At 42.1% G+C, this 25626-nt stretch overlaps 1 long non-coding RNA gene across 6 annotated transcripts in view; it reads left to right on the top strand.

The window, feature by feature from the left end:
* Window positions 1-1307: 1307 nt before the first annotated feature.
* LOC103346061 (uncharacterized) overlaps window positions 1308-25626 on the top strand; it is a 288952-nt gene continuing 264633 nt past the window's right edge. For 2 of the 6 annotated variants that reach the window (XR_011380324.1, XR_011380327.1), the window contains exons 1-3: window positions 1308-3585; window positions 8954-9013; window positions 18504-18641. This is a non-coding gene — a long non-coding RNA (uncharacterized lncRNA). The remainder of the gene's footprint in view (window positions 3586-8953; window positions 9014-18503; window positions 18642-25626) is intronic. The other 4 variants (XR_011380321.1, XR_011380325.1, XR_011380326.1 and 1 more) reach the window with 3 other exon arrangements.

Raw genomic sequence — 25626 nt, 5'->3', positions numbered from 1 at the left:
GAGGCCGTCTTGGATGCGGAAATGAGAACATGATCAGAAAATGAAACTGCTGGTGCCTCGACTGTCCGCTTCCCGGTCTCCAGAACTGTGAGCAATCCAAAGGTGTCAATCCCTATCCCAGCTGCTTCACTTCCAATCCAGCTCCCTGCTGATGACCTGGGGGAAGCAGAAGATAGCCCCCGCACCCAGGTGACAGATCCAGGTGAAGCTACTGACTTTGGCTTGGCCCAGCCCAGGCTATTGCAGCCATCTGGAGAATAAGCCAGCAGATGGAACATCTCTCTCTCTCTCTCTCTCTCTCTCTCTCTCTCTCTCTGCCTCTCTCTCCCTGCAACTCTGCCCTTCGAGTAAATAAATAATTATTTAAAAAAAAAATTTTACTAACCTGGTCCTTAACAGAAAAAGGCCATCAGTTCCTCTACCAGATCATTATATATGCGTCAACTTTTGCTGTTGTTATATAACGATAGCTTGCTGATCGTAGACAGTGCTAAAGAGCAAATGTTTTATGAGGATTATGGGTTTTTTAAAATACTTTAAGGGGGAAATTTTTAAATAAAAAGTGAATGGGTACTTTATTTTTTATTTTGGACAGAGTAGACAGTGAGAGAGAGAGAGAGAAAGGTCTTCCTTTGCCGTTGGTTCACCCTCCAATGGCTGCTGTGGCTGGCGCACCGCGCTGATCTGAAGCCAGGAGCCAGATACTTCTCCTGGTCTCCCATGGGGTGCAGGGCCCAAGCACTTGGGCCATCCTCCACTGCACTCCTGGGCCACAGCAGAGAGCTGACCTGGAAGAGGGGCAACCAGGACAGAATCCGGCGCCCTGACTGGGACTAGAACTGGGTGTGCCAGCGCCGCAGGTGGAGGATTAGCCTATTGAGCCGTGGCGGCAGCCTGAATGGGTAATTTATAAAGAACAGAAATTGCTCACAGTTCTGGAGACCGGGAAGCGGACAGTCGAGGCACCAGCAGTTTCATTTTCTGATCATGTTCTCATTTCCGCATCCAAGACGGCCTCTCGGACACAGCACAAGGCAGGAACCAGCTGAGCCTAACTTCAGTGGATGAAGTCCCTTTTATAGGAGCCTCAATCCTGTGGGGAAGGGAGGAGCTCTCGTGGCCTAATCACCTCCTTTAGGCCCCACCTGTTAGTAGTATCACACTGGTCATTCAGTTTCAACACTTGAATTTTGGAGAGGACACATTCAGCCACAGCAAAGCTAAAGAAGACTAAAATTTCCATTTTCTTCCATGGATAAAAGTGAATTCCTCCTTACAGGAGGCTGCTTTACCTGCTATGCCACAACACTGGCCTCAGTCAATATTTTTAACTTGATTGGCCATACAGACACTGTCTCTCTCATCTTTCCAATGCTTTCCTGGTGCCGTGTTAGCAACCATAGCCTGCATGGACAGGTGAGGCTATATTTCAATAAAACTCTATGAAGAAAATAATGGTAGCGAGGCAGGCTCTCCAGTTACATAAAGAGAGCCTGCGAGGCAGAGCATATTAAGCTGCTGCTATTGACGCTGGCATCCCATATCAGAGTGCTGGTTTGAGTCCTGGCTGCTCTGCTTCTCAGCCAGCTTCCTGTTAGTGCACCTGGGAAGGCAGCAGAAGATGGTGCTTGGCCCCTGCCACCCACGTCGGGGAACCAGAATGCAGTTCCTGGCTCTTGGCTTCAACCTTGGCTCTTGGCCCAGGCTTTGCTGTTGAGGTCATTTGGAGAATGAAAAAGAGAGTGAGGTGTAAGATCTCTTTGTTTCTCTCCCTGTCTCTCTACTTCTCCCTTTCTGTCACTCTGCCTTTTAGATAAATAAATCTTTAAAAAGAAAAACAACAAAAAACAAGTGAGGGTCTGGATTTGTCCTTGGTGCCGTGGGTTACTGACCCATCATTTACTTAAAGAGCCCTAATCTGTGGCTGAATAGGAATTTTCAGACCCTGTTTAAAACAGCCCAGTGGGCCCGTAGAAATAAGCCCCAGGACTTTTCACAGTGGCAGCTGGAGCAGAGGGCCTGGGTGTGTCCTGGCAAGAGTGACTGGCCTACCTCTGTAGGGGGATCCCAGGCTGCAGGGGATAGGCCCTGGGTGTGCAAGAAGCTCCCGTTTGTTCAGATCTTTCTTAAAGTGAGCAGGAGAAAGGCTAATCTGACAGCTACATTGTGGTCTTTTGCTGTTGTCAGGCATGAGTTAAGTAGGTTGCAAACCCTTCCTAATGTGCTTTTCCCATTTAATTTTGTGGCTGCATAAACTTTCATAGCAAATAATGAGTTGGGGCTGCAGCCCAAATGTTATGGACTCTTTATGTATCTGGAGAGCCTGTGGAGTGAGGCTCTGCATTCTAATGGCCTGCTTAGCCAGGCGCCGGCTGGGCCTAGCGAGCTTGTTTTGGCTTCAAGAGGGATTCTGCAGAATTCCAGGGGAACCCACCAGAGAGCACCTCGGCCTTGCTGCTGCCCTTCCCTCTCCATGGAAGCATTTTTTTTCCCCAAGACTTGACAGCTGTTCCTCTTGGGTCAGAGTGAATTTGTCCCTCAGCTAGAATTCTAACTGTGTCTGTCTTGATTTGAGTGCTGAAGGATAAATTCTTACCTGGGAGTCCTGTTCTCAATGTGTGCACTTGATACTCCTATTTGTCCATGGAAATGAACATTCACAACCTATTCTCCAGCCCGTCTGCTGGGATGGCAGCGTGCCCGATTCCTGGCAGGGCAGGCACTGCACAGGCTGAAGTCTCTGTGCTCTGTGTTTGGAGGAGTGGCTGTGTGGGGAGGGCTGTGCAGCTGCTTCTCCTTGCACTGCCCTCAGTCTCAGGCTCCTGGCATCCGCAGACCCTGCCGAAACCCCTGGGCATGAGTGTTGCATGTATGTGCTGGGGATGGTGAATGTCCGAATCTGACCTTGACATTCTTCCCAGCCACACACATGTGTTGAGGAGTCAGCCCTCAAAATGTAGCAGAGCATGGTGGGAAAAGCAGACTACAAAATGGTAATGCACAGGATTACCATTAATGTAAAAAATGAGTGTGCATTCATATTTCTGGAAGTGGGATTTTTATTTTTCATTTCTTTTATATTTTATATCTGTATTATCTGCATTTACATTTTCTACAGATATATATATATATATATGTATATAGATGATAGCAAAAAAGTAGAGCAAAACAGAAATAGTCACAGAATATGAGATATAAGAAAAGACTTCACTGCAAGACCTAACCTCAGACTGATGAAGAATTTCTCAGTCCTCTGTCAAATGGCAGTCATTTTGAAGTGGGCAGGCATACAGGTTAAAATCCATTAGGTTTGTGAGCTGGAAGGCCACGCCCCTATGTGACCTCACGCCCTACCTGCTACCTTTGCCATGCCCCTGTGTGACCTAATGCTCCTACCTGGCCACACCTGAGTGCCCACTGGCCAATCAGGTTAATTAACCACTCCCCTTTACACGGTGTGTCCGCCCTCCATTCTCTTCTGTTTCCTGGACTTTAGCCAGGAGGGGGCTGGCTGTAGCCCTGCACCCCCAGGGCAGTGGCCTTCAGGCCTGGATGCTCCTCCGTGTGGCTGGTTCCTGGTGCTTGGTATGAACCCAGATTTACCCCCCTCTCTCTTAGATAAAGCTCTCACTCTCCTATGCGTCTAAAATGTACCAAGCTGCCTCGTTTATTTATGCTGGTATTTAAAATTCTTCTCTAAATATTAGACAAGAGCCCTCTTGGGCTTATTAATATTGGGGATTTATTATTAAGCATATGGTGATATCGTATGGCACCCCAAATTCCGATAACATGTGGCATCCCAGATGAGACTTCTGGGGAACTTTGAGGGGCCACATTTTTGTATATATTTTAGGGGGTCATTTCCGATATCAATTTGGTGCTGGTGAAGTTCAACCTGGGACTTCAGGACACCAAAGAAAGTACCAGCAGGCAGAGAAGATGATGCAGTGTTAGGGCTGGGCTGGGCTGGAGTGGAGTGGGAGCCGGCCAGATGTTTGGAGGAGAGTCTGCAGTGTCACGGCTGCTTTCCCAGAGAAGCCTTCAGTGGTCAGCCCCTGGCCGGCCCTGGGCTCCCTGGAAGAGCTGATTGCTCACTCCCCTTTCTGACTCCACAGAACAACCCCTTTGCAGGCTGCTATCCGAGCAGTGTTTGTGCTCCCGGGGGGTGGGGGGTGGGGTGGGGATTCATTCACTCCAGTGCCTCTCTCTGTGGAAGGTGCAGAGTCTCCTGGTGGGAAGGAATCCTCTTCCTACTGCTAAGAGCCTGGTTGATGGTGAATGCTCAAAATAAATCATTATGCAGGCAGTAAATTACCTACCCTAGGTAATTTAAAAAATTTCTTTTATGGGAAAATGTATAACATAAAGAGTTACCATTGTAACCAATTTTTTAATTTTTTAAAAAAGATTTTATTTATTTGAGAGACAGAGTTACAGAGAGAGGGAAAGACAGACTTAAAGGTGTTCTATCTGCTGGTTCATTCCCCAGGTGGCTGCAACAGCTGGAATTGGGCCGATCTGAAGCTAGGAGCCAGGAGCTTTGGGTTTCCCATGTGGATGCAGGGGCCCAAGCACTTGGGCCATCTTCCACTGCTTTCCCAGCCCATAAGCAGAGAGCAGGATCGGAAGAGGAGCAGCCGGGTCATGAACCAGTGTCCATATGGAATGTAGACGCTGCAGGTGGTGCCACTGTACCGGCCTCTGAAACCATTTTCTTTCTTCCTTCCTTCTTTTTTTTTTTTTTTTTTTTTTTTGACAGGCAGAGTGGACAGTGTGAGAGAGAGACAGAGAGAAAGGTCTTCCTTTTGCCGTTGGGTCGCCCTCCAATGGCTGGAGGGCCAGTGCGCTGTGGCCAGCGCATGGCGCTGATCCGAAGCCAGGAGCCAGGTACTTATCCTGGTCTCCCATGGGGTGCAGGGCCCAAGTACTTGGGCCATCCTCCACTGCACTCCCGGGCCATAACAGAGAGCCGGCCTGGAAGAGGGGCAACTGGGACAGAATCCGGCGCCCCGACTGGGACTAGAACCCGGTGTGCCGGTGCCGCAAGGTGGAGGATTAGCCTATTGAGCCACTGCGCCGGTCCCTCTGCAACCATTTTCAAGTGCACAGTTCAAAAGCATTAAGTACTTGTACATTGTTGTGGGAAGTGTTCATCATCTGTTGCAATTTTCTTCCTGTGTCCAAGCTGACATTCCAAACCCTTTAAACAATTCCTCATCTCCCCAACCTCAGTCTCCAGCAATCACCATTTTACTTTCTGTCTCTTTGAATTTGCTTATTCTAGGTACTCATATATGTGGAGGTGGTCAATATTTGTTTTTCGTGACTGCCTTATTTCGATTATTAATGCCCCAAGGCTCATTGTGTAGTACCATGGGTCAGAATTTCCTTCCTTTTTTGTGCTGAATAATATTTCCTTGTACATATACACTACATTTTGTTTATGCATTCATCTATGAATGGAGGACACTTAGGTTGTTTCCATCTTTTGTCTATTATGAATAATGCTGCAATGAACATGGATGTGCAAATATCTGAATCCTGCTGTCAATTCACTTAGGTATATACCCAAAAGTGAACTTGCTCAGAAAACTACTTTTAGAATAGATATGTAGGCCACTGTGAAGTGGTAACAAGATGAAAAGGGGTCCATAGCTGGAGGAGTTAATCTCCAACTACACTTAGACTCTTATCTATTGAATCAGAATCTTTATGAAGGCTGGGGTAGGAATGTGTAATTTATTTGTTTAAATTTTTTGAGAGGCAGGAGAAAGAGAAGAATGCTTGAGTGCCCCTATCTGTTGGCTCATTCCCCAAATGCCAATCACCACTGGGTAGCTGAAGCCAGAGGGAGCTGGGAACTCCACCTAGGTCTAACTCCCAGTTAGGTGTCAGGAACTCGGTCACCTCAGCTATTGCTGCTGCCTCCCAGGGTCTGCATTTTTTAAACATTTATTTGAGGGAAGGGGACACACACACACACACACACACACATACACATAGAGATAGAGAGAGATTGATTTTCCATCCACTAGTACACACCCCAAATGGCTACAGTGGTCAGAGCTGAGCCATGTTGAAGTTAGGAGCCTGGAACTCCATCGAGATCTCCCACATGCATGGCAGGGGCCCTAGCACTTGGGCCATTTTCTGCTAATTTCTCAGGTGCATTAGCAGGGAGCTAGATTGGAAGTGGAGCAGCCAGAATTTGAACCAGTACTCATATAGCAGTTTAACCTGCTGTGCCACAAAGTTACCCACCCCACCCTGCCTCATATGCTAGGGTCAGCATTGCCAGGAAGCTGGAGTCAGAACTTGAACCCAAGCATCCTGTTGTAGAATGTGGGCTTCTTAATCGAATGGCCACCCCAGAATCGGTGATTCTAGAAAGTACCTCCAGGTAATTTTGATGACTACGTAGGTTTGGGGACCACAAAGCTCCATGGTTTTCAAGACCTCTTCCCACCTTATAATTGCATACAGCTCAGTTGTCTCTCCTAGCCACTGGACTTCTGTAAAATCGTTGGATGTTGTCCTTGTGGATGGGAAGTAGAATTTCAAGTGTTGCTCACTAGTTCTCACAAAATGAGTCAGACGGGTAAATCAAACTTTACTCACTAGAGGGTTATTTTTGTGTAAGAGGAGAAACAAAAGTCCTGAGACCACATCTCATTCCCTCCGCTTTCCCATTGTCATTATCCTGCAGCTTTGCTGTTGATTTTATTACTATTCAACACAGATCTGCAGTAATACCAGGTACCACTTATTGTACCAAGGAGTGTTCCTAGAACTCTTCTGGAAATACCTCATTTAATTTCCCCCAAATCATGCAAGGCACATATTAACCTTCCATTTTATAAACAAGGACAGTAAACATCAAGGATGTAAGCATTTTGCCTGGAGTCCCCTGGTAATATATAACCTCTGTGCGCATGCAGGCAATAGCATGTCAGAGATGTAGAGTGTAAAGGAAACTCAACACAGTGCCTTCATTCCTCAGACTCGTAAACAGACACTGAGAAGTAAACTATCCAACAGGCTAGGCAGTGGATGGCACTGGCGTCAGAATCCATGTCCCCTAACCAGTTCCAATGTGTAAGTATACGATCACTGCCTTGAAATTCTTTGATGTTTCCTTTCATAGAGGCTGTGAGCTTCTTATAGGCACAAATTCATCTTATGCCTCATTAAGTCATTGTGCCTAGGATAAAGGGGAACGGGGCCACTGAATGGGTGGATGGTAGTCCAGATGAGAGGAAGAACATCTGACTTGCAGAATGACCCACCTCCAACAGTATACATTTGTATCTATGATCACAAGTAGGAAGAGTTGTTTCTGTTATGTACATAGTGGAAAGGAGTACATGGGATTCAGAGCCCAAAAAGATTTTGGATTTTGATCCAGTTTCTTTTCTTTGAAACTGTGGGCAAACTATTGAACTCTAAGCCCTAGTTTTCCCATTTAGACATGGAGAGATTAATACATACTTTAAAAGTAAAAGCATGCTGCACACAGAGCATGACACATGTTGGGCAAAATCGGTATGACTCGTCTCCAGTCTCCTAGGAGGCAGCATAATCTCAGGGAGAAGGTTGGTGCTCCGATCAAAGTGGGCTGCATTGCTGATGCAGTGAGGGCTACTGGAGGTTGATCTTGGTGCCAGTCTGTTATCCCAGGAAATGTGTCTGTTTATATCAAATCAAGAAAGAAGTACATCCAGCTTGATAGTTGCACTATTCACAACAACCCAGAGGTGAAATCACCACATTTCCATTAATGGATGAATGAATAAGCAAAATATGTTATATATAAACCACAGAATATTATGCAGCTGGGGCCGGCACTGTGGCCTAGCAGGTGAAGCTGCCACCTGCAATGCTGGCATCCCATGTGGGCGCTGGTTCAATTCCCAGCTGCTCCACTTCCTATACTATTCTCTGCTATGGCCTGGGAAAGCAGTGGAGGATGGTCCATGTCCTTGGGCCCCTGAACCCGTGTGGGAGACCTGGAGAAAGCTCCTGGCTCCTGGCTTCAGATCAGCGCAGTTGTTGTGGCCATCTAGGGCATGAACCAGCAAATGGAAGTCTCTCTTTCTCTCTCTGCCTTTTGTTCTCTCTGTGTGTAGCTTTGACTTTTAAATAAATAAATCTTTATTAAAAAAAAAAAAAAGAATGCTATGCAGCCTTAAGGAGGAGGAAATTCTGAAACATGCCACGTATGGATGAACCTTGGACGTTGTGCTAAGAGATATAAATGAGCATTCATTACTCTCAGTAGCTCATACAAGTAGAATCATACAAGCTCATAGAAATAAAAAATAGAGTGGTGCTTGCTAGGAGGTGGTAGAAGGAGGAATGCAGAGTTCTTGTCTAATGAGTGCAGAGTTTATAAGTTTTGCAAGAAGAAAAGTCACGCGGAGATGACGCCACCACTGGACGAAAACCTTTAACAGAACATTCCAGAATGCTGGAGGCGAGTGGGTGGGTGGCCGCTGTGGGGTCACCAGTGTCATCTCCGGGAACAGCTCTCTGCTGTGGCCTGGAAAAGCAGGAGAAGATGGCCCAAGTCCTGCACCCACATGGGAGACCTGGAAGAAGCTCCTGGCTCCGGATTGGCACAGCTCCGGCCATTGTGGCCATTTGAGGAGTGAACCAGCAGATGGAAGACCTCTCTCTCTCTGCCTCTGCTTCTCTCTCTGTGTAACTCTTGACTTTCAAATAAATAAATAAATAAATCTTTAAAAAAAAAGTTCTGGAGATTGGTTACACAAAAATGTCAATGTAATTCTGACCACAGAACTATACACTCGAAAATGCCCAGATGGTATATTTTGTGTTGTATGTATTTTGCCACAATTTAAAAATGTTAAAGGAAAAGAGTATAGGGGCTATGATTATTATTATTTTATTATTGTTGCATACAAAACCCATTTTTTTTGTCTTCCTTGAGCCCAACCTAAGAACCTGAAGCCATTTCTTTGGAGGCTAAACTCTATCCATGGTGCAACAGGTGGGAAATAGCTTCATAATTTTCAGATTAGCAGACTTTTTCTGCTAATGTCTTGCTAATTATCATGTAGACTTAGCATTGAACCATAATTATTATCAGTTAATTAGACCTTAAAATGTATTTTTGATAACACCTCTGGCATTTAATTATGTAACTAGTAACTTATGAATGTTATTAAGGGGATATATAACTACAGTAAAGTGTAATTAGATCTCATTTTTGTTCCTTGATATCATATTGATTATGATAATAGTTTTTACAGCTTATTTGGAAATGGTCACATTAAATTGATAGTCTATAAAACAAACATCCATTTTAACAGATATTTTAACAAATATTTTAAAAAGAGAAGTCATGAGAAAAAGTAGATGATTATTCTTAATGCTGTTTAACAAAAGTTCACAATAAATAAATTGTTTTCAAGGTTACTTTTTGCCTACAGACAAATAACATTCAAGAGCTTGTATCCTAAATAATTAATTCCTATTGTTGGAAAACAGAAACAACTGCCCAAGTGTTTCTTTCTTTGGTTTTTTTTTTTTTTTTTTTTTGACAGGCAGAGTGGACAGTGAGAGAGAGAGACAGAGAGAAAGTCTTCCTTTGCCGTTGGTTCACCCTCCAATGGCCGCCGTGGCTGGCGCACCGCGCTGATCCGATGGCAGGAGGCAGGTACTTCTCCTGGTCTCCCATGGGGTGAAGGGCCCAAGTACTTGGGCCATCCTCCACTGCACTCCCTGGCCACAGCAGAGAGCTGGCCTGGAAGAGGGGCAACCGGGACAGAATCCGGCACCCCAACCGGGACTAGAACCCGGTGTGCCGGCGCCGCAAGGTGAAGGATTAGCCTAGTGAGCCACAGCGCTGGCACCCAAGTGTTTCTATTATTGTAAAAGTAACAAACATTTTCCCCATTAGTTTCTCCAATAGTTGTGTACACATCACTTTATTTTACACATGCTAATATTCATTTAAGAAGTATACAGTAAGTCTTTTTTAAAGAAATTGTTTTTAGAATAATGTAGTTAATTTCAAATCCTTGTAGTAGAATTAAAGATCAGCTTGAAGTCAGATCTTCTGGAAGGACTGGTTAGTAGAGTCTGAGCCCCTTAGGGACAAAGTTCTATCTTATTTACATCTTAGTATCATTTGTAATTCCCAATGATGTGGTCTACACATAGTAGGTATTTAATTACTACTCATGGCCTGCTGAGTGAGAAAGCTGGGAGGAAATCAAAGAAACTCTATTTTATGTACTTTTTCTCCAAAATGAGTTTCAGCAAACACACACTGAGGAAATAAATCAGGATTCTCACTTGGAAAGCATACTCAGAGTCTGGTGAATTAATGGATACTTGGCCAAAGAGGATATAAGGAATAATGGTCCAAAACAGTGCCAACTCTGGCAGCAGAGTCTGGTGTGAAATAAGCCACATGCAACAAATCCAGGCTGACGAAATGATGAAATCCAAATGGCTTTGATGTGAATATTTGTGTAACTCACTTACGTTTTCTTTCACCGAAATGAGTGATCCTTGCATAGAAGTAAGTAGGTAATATTCTTGATCAAAGAGCTGTGTCCTAGGCTGTAGGGCTTTGTGGAAAGAACGCCAGAACAGTCAAGGGAGATGTACTAGCTGTGATCTTCGGCAACCACGTAATGTCTCTGTGACTGTGTCCTCACCTGTAAAAGGGAGCAATTAGTGTTTTTGCTGCAGGGATGTTGTCAGGGTAAGAGAAAATAGTTGCAAAGCATGTGTTTGGTGCTTAATAAATGGCAAGGAATGTTCTTATGACTGTAAGGAGCTCAGATGCAAAGTGCAATGGTGCTGAAAAAGAGAAACCAATTAACCCATAAAGAACACATACATAGAAGTAAAACCAAAAAGACAAAACTAACTTGCAGAAGCTGTAGATGTGTTTTGGGAAGGAGTAATTGTTTACCCAAAGCATCTTAAGTGCATTTTGTTTTGGGAAGAATAGAGCCATGTCCAGCAAAGGGGCCTGAGAGACCGCAGGCCTGAGTCCCGGTCTGGTTTCCTCTATGGGTTGTGTCACCTTGAACAAGTCATTTAAATTTAAAGTAAGAAGACTGAGTGAGTCTTTCAGATTCCTTCCAGATCTGTGATAATGAAGGCCTGGGAATAGGAATAGTGGGGGTTTGGATTCAGATACAAAGAAATATCCTATTTCGAGTCCCAAGTCTTTGATGCTGTTTCTTGCTATAAAATTGTGTAAAAATAAGTATTTTGTCAGGATTATTGAGAAGAATAGCATATTAGCGTATTAAGGAGACTCACAGTGTGATAAGTGTTCTGTCATTTCCCTTCTCTTTTACTCAGTCACGTTGTAGGTCAAGCACACATCTCAAGCTGTGCAGTCACAGATAGGAAGTAGGCTTTCCGGAGACAGGGGCTGATGATGAAGACTTTGTGCTTCTGTAAGACTTCACCTGCTCTGAGAGAGCTCCCTGCTTCGCTTCTGTGGAAATTCACCACCCTGTTTATCTGTTCCAGAAGTCCTTCTACTAGGCTACACCTTGATTAGACATCCAAGGTTAGGCATTGCCTGTAGAATGTCATGTCATCGAAAGAGGGTAGAGAGTTCTAAGGTGTTTATGCATATATATATCTGTATATATTACCATTTAGTCCAACCTAGGGTAGTATACATTAAGTAGCTATTTCCTGGGAAAAGGCAGAAACATTTAGCCATATAATGCATAGTAGTGGGCACAGAATTAACCAGACATGAGTTTAAATCAGGCGCCCTTCATTTTGTAATTCTGTACCATTTATGCTCTCAAAGACCCAGTTTCCTCATCTGTAGTGTGGGGCTAGTAACAGCACCCACCACATAAGCACTATTGTAGGCATTAAATGAGATATTTGTGATATGCTCTGCATGATACTTAGCACAAAATAAGTCCTTAGTATGCAGAGATACAAGATCATTTCAATACATACGTTTGTCGATGAAGAAGTGAGGCCCAGGGGAACTGGGTGACCCACCTATGCTGCTGTATAAAGGGAAAAATAGACTCATAGTCCGCTGATACTCGAGGTCTATGTTTTTGAGGATTTTTTTCTATTTGCAATGCTTACTACCTGGAAACCTTGAATAATAAAGAAATGAAACTGCTTTTGAAGGTATTTGTTTATCAAAGAGGAGTTAGATTACCAGCACTTTCTTCTCACACAATCTGGCTTCTGTCCCCTGATGCTTCTGGTGTGTTATTACACTTCTTAGAAGTTGGGTCCTAATTCTGGGTTGTAGTAAAATGTTGATAGAAATTGAACTTGAAGCCTTTCAAATCAAACTTCACATACCTTATCTGTAGAGGAGATGTGAGGTTACAATCCAGAGACCACCCAAGCATACCAATAGGTAGCAGAATGACTTCACCTTTTAATAGAAAATAATCCATTTCTGAGAAACCATCATGGCAATTTTGTACAATTGAACTTCGTCTTTAACCTTTTACTATGATTGATGTGATTAGGCCACTGGAGGAAGTGGTTCTCAACAGCATGATTAAAACACTTTGAGGAAATAATTTCTGTCTTGAAGCACCTTGCATGCATTCTTTTTTCAAGTGTTTGTCCTTTCTCATCAAAAGAAGAGCCAGGAAATGGAGAAATATTGACTTTTAAACGTTGTCTTAGACAGAAACGAAAATCATAAAACAGCAGGGTCAGCATCAGGGTGCTGTCTTCAGCAGTCCTGGGCAGCAGGCTTTCTTGGATGATGAACACTGGGTCTGAGGGCACACTATTTCAGCATTTCCCAGATTTGAGAATTTTACCCACTTACCCGATTTTTCTTTCCCTAAAGTTAGGAAATTTGCCAATTTTGAAATCTATTAAGGACTTATTTAAAACAACAGCAATACATGACTGCCATCTACTATGAACCAATTTTACTGAAAAAAAAAATCATGTTTTAATAAAATAGTAGGAAGGATATAATTTTATAATAATGAACAATCTTGTCAAGAAATGGCAGTCGTTGCATGGTTCTTTGGGTTTCTCATTTTGCTCTGTTTGGAATGACCTGCTCAAATTCAGTTTGGACTAATTATAAGTGAAAAATGTTTCATTCTGCTTCTGTATTTGCTTAGACAATGTCCAGAGGTTCCCAAATAGACTTCAAAATCAATGGAATTTATAGGTAATGTATGTAGGTACAGCTAAACATAATGACATTAACAGATCTGAAGATTCCAAATCATCACTATGAACTCTACCTGTACTATACCATTTTCTTTTTGGTTACAAGGTCTTGTTCCAATGGCTCACAAATGCTTATATCTCAGCAAAAATGAGAAGTGGTATATTCTTTCTAGAAAGAGTAGGTTGGCAGGTGACCTATCTGAGTTCATGGACTCACTGAGTAGTGATTAACATTTAAAATGTATGCAAAGTAGACTCCTAATTAAAGTCCAATAATGTAAGGCTTTGAACCTATTCACTGCTTTTGGAAATAATCCTAGATGTGGGTTGCTCATCATGAAAAAGTCATTATGGTAAATGACCAACTCCCCCACCTTTCCATCAACTGCAAAAGTGATTCTCCATTGCAGATTTGCAAGTAGTGCATGTTGCACAAATGTGTCCTGGTAGCTGTAATTGTTATGCAAATTATCTTGATTAGAAGAAAAAATAACATTTACAGGGCTCCTATCCTATGTGAATTTGCAAGCATGTACCAAATTCAGGTGTTGACTTGAGAGATCATCAATAACTCACAATGGCAGTGATAAAGAAGGAAGGACCATTCTTCCTCCCATCTCTAGTCCTGCCTTGTTTTACTGACTCTTTGTGGGAGGATGGATATGCAACACAGTGAGGGAATCAGAAAAAAGTAATGAAATGCAAAAAAGGTCAGAAGATAAAAATATTCATGAACCAGATGTTAGTGGCAGATAGAAAAATTACTGCCAATTTATTTGCCAAAGATAGACAATTCAGGTGACAAAGATATCAGTACAGAAAAAATTGAAGCTGAGGACCAACATTTATTGTACATTTGATATGTGCCACAGAATCTAGTAGATATGCTGCACATGTTCCGACTGACCTCTATGAGAGTCTGATGAAACAGGTAGTGTTGGTTTATAGATGAGGAACCTGAGACTCAGAGCACTTGCTGACCATCCATAAAGGTCTAATATCTCAGAGTTAAACTTCAGTTCTAAATATAATTTGAATATTCATGGCCTTTCTCACCTTCAAGTTGCCTCCCAGAATTACTCACTTGGAAATGAACTTCTAGGACATATGGTTCCAGATCTGTGGCTTCCCTACCTCATTCACCTGGATGTCAATGCCACAGAGCCCATGTGACTGTGATAGCTATTTCCTGTGCAAGTAGTGCAAGAATGGAATGTATAAAGGGCTTGGGACAGCTGTTCAGTGTTGCTCATCAAGATGTCTCGCCATTTTCCATGTGATAGGTCTGGAGTAAGTAATTTAATGTTTGCAGGAAGCGAATATTGAAATATAGTCAGCAGATGACGTTCACTTTCACCTTTGGTAAATCATTCATCTGATGACAACATTTAAGGAATTCAAGTTATTTCTTTGAAGAATTATGAGCAGAAAGTGATTATGAGCTATGAGAGAAGGAAGTATCTACTCTTGTCCTGTCTCTGGGCTAGTAGACTTTCTCAAAGGTTTGTGAGGCTCAGGACATGAGTACAGATAGAAGCCTAGATACCACATGTCTAAATATTTCCAATTGTCGATTAAAATAGCAAACTGTTAAATACCTCTCTCGTTGCAATTTACAAAGATTTTTTTTAATGACATGGAATATCTGGTTTGAATTTAGACTTTCTGAACTCCATTACTCTCTGCTCTGTAATGGGGGGAGTATAAGGAGAGGAGGCCCCAAGTGTGGACTGCGGTTCACTGCTCCTGTCTTCTCACCCTCACATATCCTGCTTTACAAGAGGACTCAGAGGCACACATGGAATCAGGCCAGGCTAGCTCATACATCCAAACGGCATCCTGAAGTCCACAAATACCTCCCCTCTGTCTCTCCACCCTTCAGGTCCAGGGATGGGACACTGAGATGCAGTTGTGTGATGGGGACAGAGCTGGGGAAGAAGGTCACACTGATCCTAGAAGCAGTTCAGGGGCAGTTGCAGGGCATCTGGAACTCAGAGGTTGTCTGGGGGAGGCATGGGGTCCGGGTGGGCATGTCTTCTCTGGCACTTCTCACCCCAGGGGAAGACATGTGGTTGGAGGGAACCCTGGAGTAGTGGCTTGTAAGCATTGGGACCTAGGGCGGGCCCCTCTTGCTGGTCTAAGAATGGAGACTTGTTCATAGGAGATGGTCGAGAAGGGCAGGCTGGAAGCAGATGAGAGAGCAGTCTTCTGTAGTCAATACCTAAATATATAAATAAATAAATATACATGCATATATATGGTATGAATTCATCAATATTCAAATATTTTAAATTATTATTGTATCAGTGACTTTGTAGTGATAATTCCAGAGCTAGAGCAACATCATAATTCTGTTAACAATGAACTTAATATTTTCTGTTCTTCTCTGTCTTTTTCCAAGTACATACACATACAAATTTTTTCAATTACATTTTTGTTTTATGATAATTAGGAGATTCCCATGCAGTTGTAAGAAGACATATAATTTTTAGGTATATAAGTATAATTTTCTTTTTTTAACAAAGAGAATGTATACATATTTTCTTATTGTAAAAGCAATGCTTCTCCATCAGAGAACTTGGAAACATGCCCAAGTGCACATGCATGCCCTCCACAAGTGTCCTGTGGTTTCTCCTCTGGGGTGACTTGGCAGAGAGATTGTTCAGAGGTTCTTGTAGCTCTCTTTACAGTGATGTTTCCCTTTCTGGATGGTGTAATCTATATAAGGTAACATTTCTATTATCTAGTCAAGATTATAAGTTTCTGACTTGGTCATTTTTGCCTTTTTTTTAAAGGTTTATTTATTTGAAAGGTAGAGTTGCGCATAGAGAAGGAGAGTCAGGGAAAGGTCTCCCATCTGCTGGTTCACTCCCCAAATGGCTGCAACGGCCGGAGATGGGCAGGTCCGAAGCCAGGAGCCAGGAGCTTCTTCTGGGTCTCTCACATGGGTGCAGGGGCCCAATAACTTGGGCCGTCTTCTGGTGCTTTCCTAAGAGCATTAGGGAGCTGGATTGGAAGTGGAGCAGCTACAACTTGAACTTGTGCCCATATGGGGATGCTGGCACAGTAGGTGGTGTCTTTACCCACTACGCCACAGCGCCTGGCCCCATCTGTTGCTGTTTTTCTGCCTCTTCCCTATACTGATCTCTCAGTGATCTCACTGCTCTATTTTGGGGGAAAAAAAGGAATAAGAAATTTATTCCTTTGGTATGTGTCATGGAACCTAACACTATCATACTAATATTTTAATAGGTCTAATAGTATTCTAAAAGGTCCAGACAAGTAAAGATGTGACAAGATGTGTGTGAGGGATTGAGGATCCTGCAGTTCTATTTTGTCATTACTTTATTTTAGAAAGTAGTTAATGACTGCTCTGAATGGTAGCTGGATTGATGCATGGCTAAGGAGAACTCCATTTAGCACAACATGTAGGATTCCAGACTATGGAGCTCAGTCTTATAACATGTAAGATTCCAGACTACGGTTGGGATTTCTAGATCTGCCACTTTGCAGTTGGATGAGTGTGGTTGACTGAGAAATGGGTCCCCAAGGAATATCCATGTTCTAATCCCTGGAACCTGTAAATGTTACCTTATATGGAAAAAGCATTTTTGCGACATGGTTCAGTTAAAGATTTTGAGATAGGGAGACTATTCTGGATTCTCAGGGTGGACCCTAAATGTAATTACATGTACCTTTTAAAGTGGGAGTGAGAAGGAAATATGACAAACACATATATACACACAGAGAAGGTAGTGTGATGACAGGACAAATTTGAGTGATACAGCCACCAGTGAGAGGCATGCGATAGATTCTCTCCTGGAGCCCCTAGAAAGAGTGTGGCCTGCTGATGTCCTGATTTCAGCCCATTGATATTGGTTTTGGACTTGTGGCCTCCAGAACTGAGCGCATGCATTTCTATTATTTTAAATCATGAGGTTTGTGCTAATTTGTTATGGTGGCTGCAAGAAAGGAATGCAGTGACTTGTAGGCAGGTCTAGTCCTTCACTTTGGCTCTACTTCCTCAGCTATCAAAGTAAATAATAATAATAGTATCCACTCTTTAGGATTCTTAAAAGACTAAAATTATGTTTATGTAATGTATGATGTAAGAGAATATATATATGTAAATGACTTTAATCTTAATAACAAATATTTTATATATAATGCATATTCATTATATATGTAAGTTTCTCTTGAACGTGCTATACACGCACATGCACATGTGTGCACACACCCCTAAAGGCAGAAGATCCTAAGGCTCCAGGGAGTGGGAAGTGCCAAAGCTGGAGGAAACTTAGGTCTCTAAATCACCATGTGGTGACTGGGAGCACCTGTGTGGAACTGACCTGTGAATAAATAGGGGTTTATGTTTCTCTACTGAAGTGAGCTGTTAATTTGGTGGCTTGTTACAGTAGTTAGTATTATGCTAGCAAATAGTACAGAGTTCTTCATACTTCTACCAAGTAGCTTTTCCAAACCTTCTATCTTATTTGTAGAAGAGTCTGTCAGGGAAAAAACTGTTGATGCATGTATCCAACAATTTTAATCATGATGCTATTGGAAGAAAATGAGCACAGAATCCATAAAGGTCATTTTCAAAGAGTCACTTTTCTGATTCCAGTTGCATTCTAATTAATATCATGGCGTGTTAGCAAACTAAGTAAGGAGCAATTATTAGCTATCAGATTCTAGGTTTGGGAGAGAAATGATGGTATATTATGCATAATTTTTGCATCATTAAAAATTAAATCCCATAAGCATAATGATTCAAACATCAGGCTTTGGCAGTGTCTGCAGATGATAAACTATGGTATGTAAGGAAACAATTTACTAGGTAATGGTGCAATATTTTCTGAAGTTAGACAGAATCTACCCCCCCCAAGGAAAAATGCTATGTTGTACCGAATTATTTCTAGTCAGAGCTTATTAGAGGAATAAGAATAGTTATTTAATGCTTTTTTTCTATATTCAAATCCATAGATGTGTAGGATGAGTTTTCGTAAAGAAAACTTTCATAACTTCCCTATTTTATAGAAGGTAATTTAACAAAAAGAGCAAGGATTTCATTGTCTAATGGACTCATGTTCAGAGTCTTAGGTCAGTGACCATTCTGTGAAGTTTCAAATATCTTAAGCTCATACATTTTCTGTTTCACCACCTGTCAAAATGAGATACTCCATCTTACCTCATAGAGTTTTTATGCAGATGAAGTGTGATAACAGCATTAAACACTTAACGCGTGGTCCAGCATGTGGTGGATGCTTAGTTATTTGTTGCTTTCTTTCTTTTTTTCTTCCATGTTGTTGAGTTTTCTCCCTCAGGATAGTACTTAAATGAAATTCTGCTGCTACTACGTAAGTCAAGTTCACAGCAAGAATCATGGTAGGGATCAAAACCTGCTGATTGAACTTAGAAGAGCTCTTGAAGAACCTATCTGTGAGATCCGAGCACTAAGCCAGGTACTGATGCCACCAACAGGCAACCCCTACAGAGGGGAGAATTACTGGTATTTGTACCTCTTGCGTTACTTTTCTTGGGTACTTGTCATGGTTTCCCTCAGTGATGATTTTAAGCTTTCAAGGCAATCAAATGTAGCTTGTATCTGAGACCATTGATTGTGGTAGGGCATGTGTTAATGAGCATAAGACCCTGCATTTCACCTTTCATGGGTTCCAGAGTCACAGTGCTGTCATCCTAATCCCCAACTGGTCATCACACAGAAGTGTGCCCTATGTCCATTTTGGGACTAGGAGAGAATCAAAGAATATTGGCTTGAGAGTCAAGGGCTTAAACTTCCTGGTTCTTCTATCATTCCCATTTTGTCATTTGACCAGCTTATATCCACCCTTGAGTTTTGGTTTTATCTTTTGTAAAATAGTGGTGAAGGAAGGCTATTATTCACATGGTTTTAATTGTCTTATTTATACCTTGATATAATTAATGTCAATACCTAATTCATTGTGTGTCTGGGGAATTCATTGCCTGAGGTTTAAAAGTAAAATTCTATAGGAAACACAAATAATAAATCCACAATAGGGGATTCTATTTTTTTTTGAAGAGGGAGAGGGTGAAACACTAGAAACTAGAGGGTGAAACTTTAAGTTTGATATGACAGGAAATGGGATCATTCACACTGATCAACTAAGAAAATAATCACACAGGGTGGACATTTGGTGTAGCTGTTAAGACCCCAGTTGGGATATCCACCTTCTATAGTGGAGTGCCTGGCTTTGAGTCCCAGCTCCACTTCCAATTCCAGCTCCCTACTGGTGTGCACCCTGGGAGACAATAGGTGATGGCTCAAGGATTTGGGTCCCTGCCACCCAAATAGGAGACCTGGGTTGAGTTCCAAGGTTGCAACTTCAGCCTACCTCAGCTCTAACTCTTGTAGACATTTAGGGAGTGAAACAGTTAATGGGAGATTTCTTTCTTTCTGCCTTTCAAATCAAATGAAAATAAATTTAAAAAAAATCATAAAGAGAATATCCATTTGCAACAATGTCTATCTGTCTCACAAACTTTGTGGTAATAAGTAGAAACAAATGACTAAATATATTTTTCTTTAAAAAATGATGCCAATTCACCAAATATTTTACACATACACACACACACACACACACACACACCACATCACATCACATACAGCTACAAAAGTGTAATTGGATACTCACAAATTAATATAGCTTGTCTGGGCAGAGACTGTGCCTAAGTGCTTTATCAAACAATAGATCTTACAAAAAATTGAGTAGAATGCTTTTTGAGTGAAATAGGATTAGATAGAAGGACACTGTCTTATACCTTTGAATATCTTATATCTCTTTGTGCCTTTGAAGTTTTGTTTCTGTATTATAATATTAATGGAGAGAATAGAACAGAAAGAGGAGTATGATGCAAGCTTATTCTTTCTTGCTCAGAGTGAGGAAGTAACACTTTTCAAAAGAGAAAGGCCAAGGAATTTGGAAAGCATAAAAGATTGGTGATTGGGATAAATGGAGATTTCATTAATTTTTTTCACTCAGTGTATATTTATCAAGGGCGTATTGTGAACCACCACCTAAAAGCCTCCTAAAGGAAAAGTGAATGGGCAAAGATGAATTTGATGTTCATAAAAGATGTGTAAGACCTGATGTGGGATTATTTTATTAATACGTGAGATTTCCAGGACACAAGAGAATGGGAGTGGGCAGTGAAGGATGAGGTGAGATTGTGTGGGAGGTGAGGTGGGGTGGAGATGACAGCTCTAGAAACCATACTGGCACAGAGTAAGAGAGGCAGGAAATGTCTTAAAGGCAAATATCATAAGCATTGGAAAAATAACTGGAAGAGAAGATGGGCTGCCTGAAAGCAATGGAGAAGAATATGGTTAACATAAAAACACATTGACAAGCCTGCAGGAATTATTGTGATGACTGCACCTGGAATTAAGACGTCTTAGGGGAGTTCACTGGGATGATTTTACTCCAGCACAAATAAGTTGTCAAGAAGGAGGAAGAACGTATTCATTCTCAGTAAAGGAAGAGCATAACTCTTATCTGCTGTAATGGGAGAACTTGAACCTATAAAAGGCAAAGTGGAAAGGAGCCAACCTGATTTGGTGTAAGTCTCTCGACATAGATAATCTCATTAATACTGACTACTCTAGGACGTTATACTCATTTTGCATAAAGAGAAATCTTAAGTAATTGGTCAAGGTCACAAAGCTGGTAATTTGTAGGCCTGGAATTCCAAACCAGGTTTATCTGCTTTGAAAGAAAGCAAGGGTGATGCATCAAGATCCAGCCAGGAGACTGAAATCACGCCAATTAGTTTTACAGATTTGAACACTGAAAAAGCATGATTGGTGTTAAAGAACTGAAAAGACCAAAGGTAAAATTGATCATATCGTAGCGATCACTCACTGGGTTGGGTGAAAAGGGAGGCATTTGGAATCACTACACTACAAGCTGGGAGGAAGGGCCCCTTGGTGCTGGAACCCAGATCTCTGGGGAAGGTGTGCTCCTTGCTGGTGATGAGGAGAGTGAATGGTGGGAGCAGGTTGCTGCTACCAGGGTGAAGAAACCCTACTGGGGTGATTGAAGGTCCTAGGAACAGGAAGTCAACAAGACAACAGACAGAGTCCTGTCTTCCTCTGCTTGCCCTCCAGTCTCCATTAGCGCCCCCTGTTGGCCCCCTGTTTAACAGAAGGCAGGTGGAGATGATGGAAGGTGGTTGACAGTGTTGCAGCCCCCAAGAGCATGAAGCCCATTGTGGGAGGGTGAGTTTGAAGCTGGACATATCACTGGATGACAGAAAAGGAGATGCTTAGGCCGGCGCCGCAGCTCACTAGGCTAATCCTCCGCCTGCGGCGCCGTTACACCAGGTTCTAGTCCCGGGCGGGGCGCCGGATTCTGTCCCAGTTGCCCCTCTTCCAGGCCAGCTCTCTGCTGTGGCCAGGGAGTACAGTGGAGGATGGCCCAAGTGCTTGAGCCCTGCACCCCATGGGAAACCAGGAGAAGCACCTGGCTCCTGTCATCAGATCAGCACGGTGCGCCGGCTGCGGCGGCCATTGGAGGGTGAACCAACGGCAAAGGAAGACCTTTCTGTCTCTCTCTCTCTCACTGTCCACTCTGCCTGTCAAAAAAAAAAAAAAAAAAAAAAAAAAAAGGAGATGGTCAGGAGCACAGTCTCGCTATCACCACCACCTCCCCACCCAACAGTTCTGAAGGATTTTATGCTTCATGGAAAGAATGATTGATTTTAAACATCAGCTTTGGAGAAAGGGACATGAATAGCCATATTTCATTAATTTCCCAAATTAGTGTAAAATCAAAACTACAGAATATATCTGAAAGAAATACAGCTTGAGAATTTGCAAGTACATACAGAATTTCTTGTAATGGGCATTAACTAAGTAAAAATGCGTATTAATTGTCCTGTGCAGTGAAGTAGAAAACAGACAGTTCATTGCTTAGCTATTGAAGATTCTGTTATTAGGACAGAAGGACAATTAGCTTTGAAAGCAATGTTGCGAATGTATTCTTTTTTTTTTCTGCATGTTTCTTTTTCCCAAAAGAGATGAGAACAAACCACACTATTTCTACAAGAATTACATTTGTGAAAAAGCAAATGCCTAACAGGAATTAGGGAAGAAAAAACATCTCCAGAGCCCATGGGAATGACAATTCCTGGTTAACTGTAAAAAATGGAGAATGTAATTGAGACAGATGACCAGATTTAGGAAAAATAAACCTCCCCATTAAAATCTAATTAAATATTTGCATTTCAGCATTAAGTTTCCTCTCAAAAGTTTTGTGAGCAGCAGGGTGACAGTGAAGATTATTGACTATAATTTGCCGAAGTTTTTTAAACTAAATTAGTTTTGTGCAATATATGGAAGGTTTACTCAGCTGCACTTACACAGTGGCTGCTTTATTATTCTTTTAAAGTGAATCATTTATAACTGTTCTCAGAGATCTTTTATCAGCCACTTATCTCCTTCAACTGGACTTGTGACGCCAAGGGATAAAATGAATTGCTGGCTAATATTGTGAGAATTAATCAGACCACAACAGCAGGAGAGTAATGACTTACTTACAGTTAAGATATTTGCATTTGGCAATAAAATCACAACAAAAATATAAGGATGTTTAATCTTTGACTTTGACTTGAACACTGAAACATGCTGGCAATACAAAAATCTAAGTATAAAAGTTGTGTGTTTTAGTTTTGGGTGATTACCTAATCTGAGAAATTTATTGTGGGAAGAAAACTCTCATTTGATATAAAGTTTTTTTTTTTCCATATAAAGATTTTTTTTTTCCATGTTGCAGCGCCTTTGATTCACACTGGTCTTGTTTCCAGAGATGTTTTCTTTTCTCTTAGAGCTCCGGGCAGATGAAGTGAATCTTTTGCTTCTTGTTTTGCTTTCTTCCAAAGTCTGCTGATTCTGTTTAGTTCTTTCCTTTATGTCTCTTTGCCTCACAATGACTTAGAAGAAAGGAGAGGCAAAGCCAAGACTCAAGTGGTAGAAATACTCCTGCTGCTATTTTGTTGAAATGATTTCATATGCTACTTGCTCTCTTTTCTTAGTCTGGCATTTTCAAAAAATAGGAATAGGTTTTTCAGCTGCTATCTAAACACTGCAGAAGGTGTACAATATCCTGATTTGTGTCCATTGAATCGAATGCTTGGGAGATCATTTCTTATGATTGGAAGCCACTTTCTCCAATTTATATGTCTGCAGCCAGTGTGTTAATGGCATCCATTACTGTTTATTTCTGGTAATTTGTACAAATGTAGGTGTCCTCCTCAGTAACTAGATTTTTTTTTTTTTTTTGCTTTTCTGGGTAATGCTCATGTGTATACCAGATATATGAGAGATATGTGAGTGTACCTGTTCACACAAACTCGCATGCAGTTTTCCCTTTTCAGAAGTATAGTGTAATGGTGTGAAAAGCATACTGATTCAAAGAGACCCAAGTTTAAATGTTTTTTCTACCCCAAGCCTATTTCCTGGTCATGTCACTTCATCTCTCGGAATTTTATTTTCTTAGTAAAATGAGGATAACACTGCCTTCCTTGCAAAGTTGTAAGGATTAGAGATTGTAAATGACATGTACATGACACTTACTAAACTGTTGATAGCAGTGATTGTTGCTATAATCAGTAGAGACTGGAACCTTTGAATTTCCTGCATTTCTTATGTTTCTTGAATACAACCTGTATATTTAGGTAGAACAGTCTCTGGGCTGTGGCTTTAAGAATCTGAGTTCTGGGGCTGGCACTGTGCTGCAGTGGGTTAAAGTCCCAGCCTGTGGTGCTGGCATCCCATATGGGCACCGGCTCTAGTCCTGGCTGCTCCACTTCCCATCCAGCTCTCCGCTGTGACCTGGGAAAGCAGTGGGAGATGGCCCAAGTCCTTGGACTCCTGCACCTGTGTGGGGGACTTGGAGGAAGCTCCTGGTTCCTGGCTTCGGATTGGGTCAGCTCTGGCAGTTGTGGTCATTTGGGGAGTGAACCAGTGGATTGGAAGACCTCTCTCTCTCTTTAAAATAAAATAATTCTAAAAAACAAACAAAAAAGAATCTGAGTTCTGAACCCACAGTTTTGCCCAGGTGCAACTCTGGTCAAAGCAAGAGAATCTCCAGTAGAATCTTATATCTTGTTTTATAGACTTTCTTTCTTTTCTCTCTCTTTTTTTTAAAGATTTATTTATTTGAAAGAGTTACACAGAGAGAGGAGGAGAGGCAGAGAGAGAGAGAGAGAGAGAGAGAGAGAGAGGAGATGTCTTCCATCCTCTGGTTCACTCCCCAATTGGCCACAATGGCTGGAGTTGTGCTTATCCAAAGCCAGGAGCTTCTTCCGGGTCTCCCACGTGGGTTCAGGGGCCCAAGGACTTTGGCCACCTTCCACTGCTTTCCCAGGCCACAGCAAAGAGCTGGATGGGAAGTGGAGCAGCCGGATCTTGAACCGGTGCCCACATGGGATGCCGGCACTGCAGGTGGCAGCTTTGCCTGCTACACCACAGCGCCAGCCCCTTTACAGACTTTCTTTACAGACTTTCCCAATCTCCAAAGCAATCTGCCGTCTATTACATTAAACTGATGAAGAGCAGAGGCCATTTTTGTTTTCTTTATGTTGCTAGAGCTGGCACATAGTAGGTGCTTTGTCAATGTTAGAAGAAAAGTATGCCTTCCTTGCTAGAGTTATTTCTTTTACCAATTAGAACTTCAGCTCTCTTTACATGTTCTCCTTGCATCCCAAGGCTTGGCTAGTGGGAACGAGAGATGAGAACCTTCTGACTCTCATCCCTGCCTCTAGTGTTACTGGAATGTCACTGCAGTTAAGGATGACTGTCATGATGGATGGGGAGATGACTCTGGCTTTGAGGTAGCCCCGTGACAGCCAGAACCTGGGCAACTGTCTCACCCATCAAGTCAGTATTAAGTGATATTGGAGTGGAGATCAAACTTTATAAAGACTTCTGAGAAAGAAGGAAATTTCCAAGGTAGCAGCTAACAATGACACCACCTTAACTTTTGGCAAACCCTGGCCTTAATTTGGAATTCCGATCCAAGATGATGTCAGGAAACTGTCAACTTTGTGCTGCTATAACAGAATATCTGAGCCTGGCTAATTTTAAAGAAAATAAATTTATTTCTCAATTCTGGAGGCTTGGAAATACAATATCAAAGTGCTAGCAAGTGGAGAAGGCCTTCTTACTGCATCATAATGTTGTCAAAGATAATCGTGGTGACAGAAAACAGAGAGATGGAACTCACAGCTTCAAGCCCTATTGTACGTGGCATTAATCCCATCATGAGGGACCTGCCTTCGTGGCCTAAACACCCCACATTAGGCCCCATTTCCGAGTGCTGTAACATGGGGGGTTAACTTTCCAACATACGCTTTCTCTCTGGGGGACACACTGGATCGTCCCAGGAAAATATTTCCTTGAGCCTTCAT

The sequence above is a fragment of the Oryctolagus cuniculus genome, chromosome 1 (genome assembly GCF_964237555.1).
Source record: "Oryctolagus cuniculus chromosome 1, mOryCun1.1, whole genome shotgun sequence".
NCBI lineage: Eukaryota > Metazoa > Chordata > Mammalia > Lagomorpha > Leporidae > Oryctolagus > Oryctolagus cuniculus.
The sequence above is the reverse complement of the archived record's forward strand: the minus strand, read 5'-3'. Positions and strand labels throughout refer to the sequence as shown.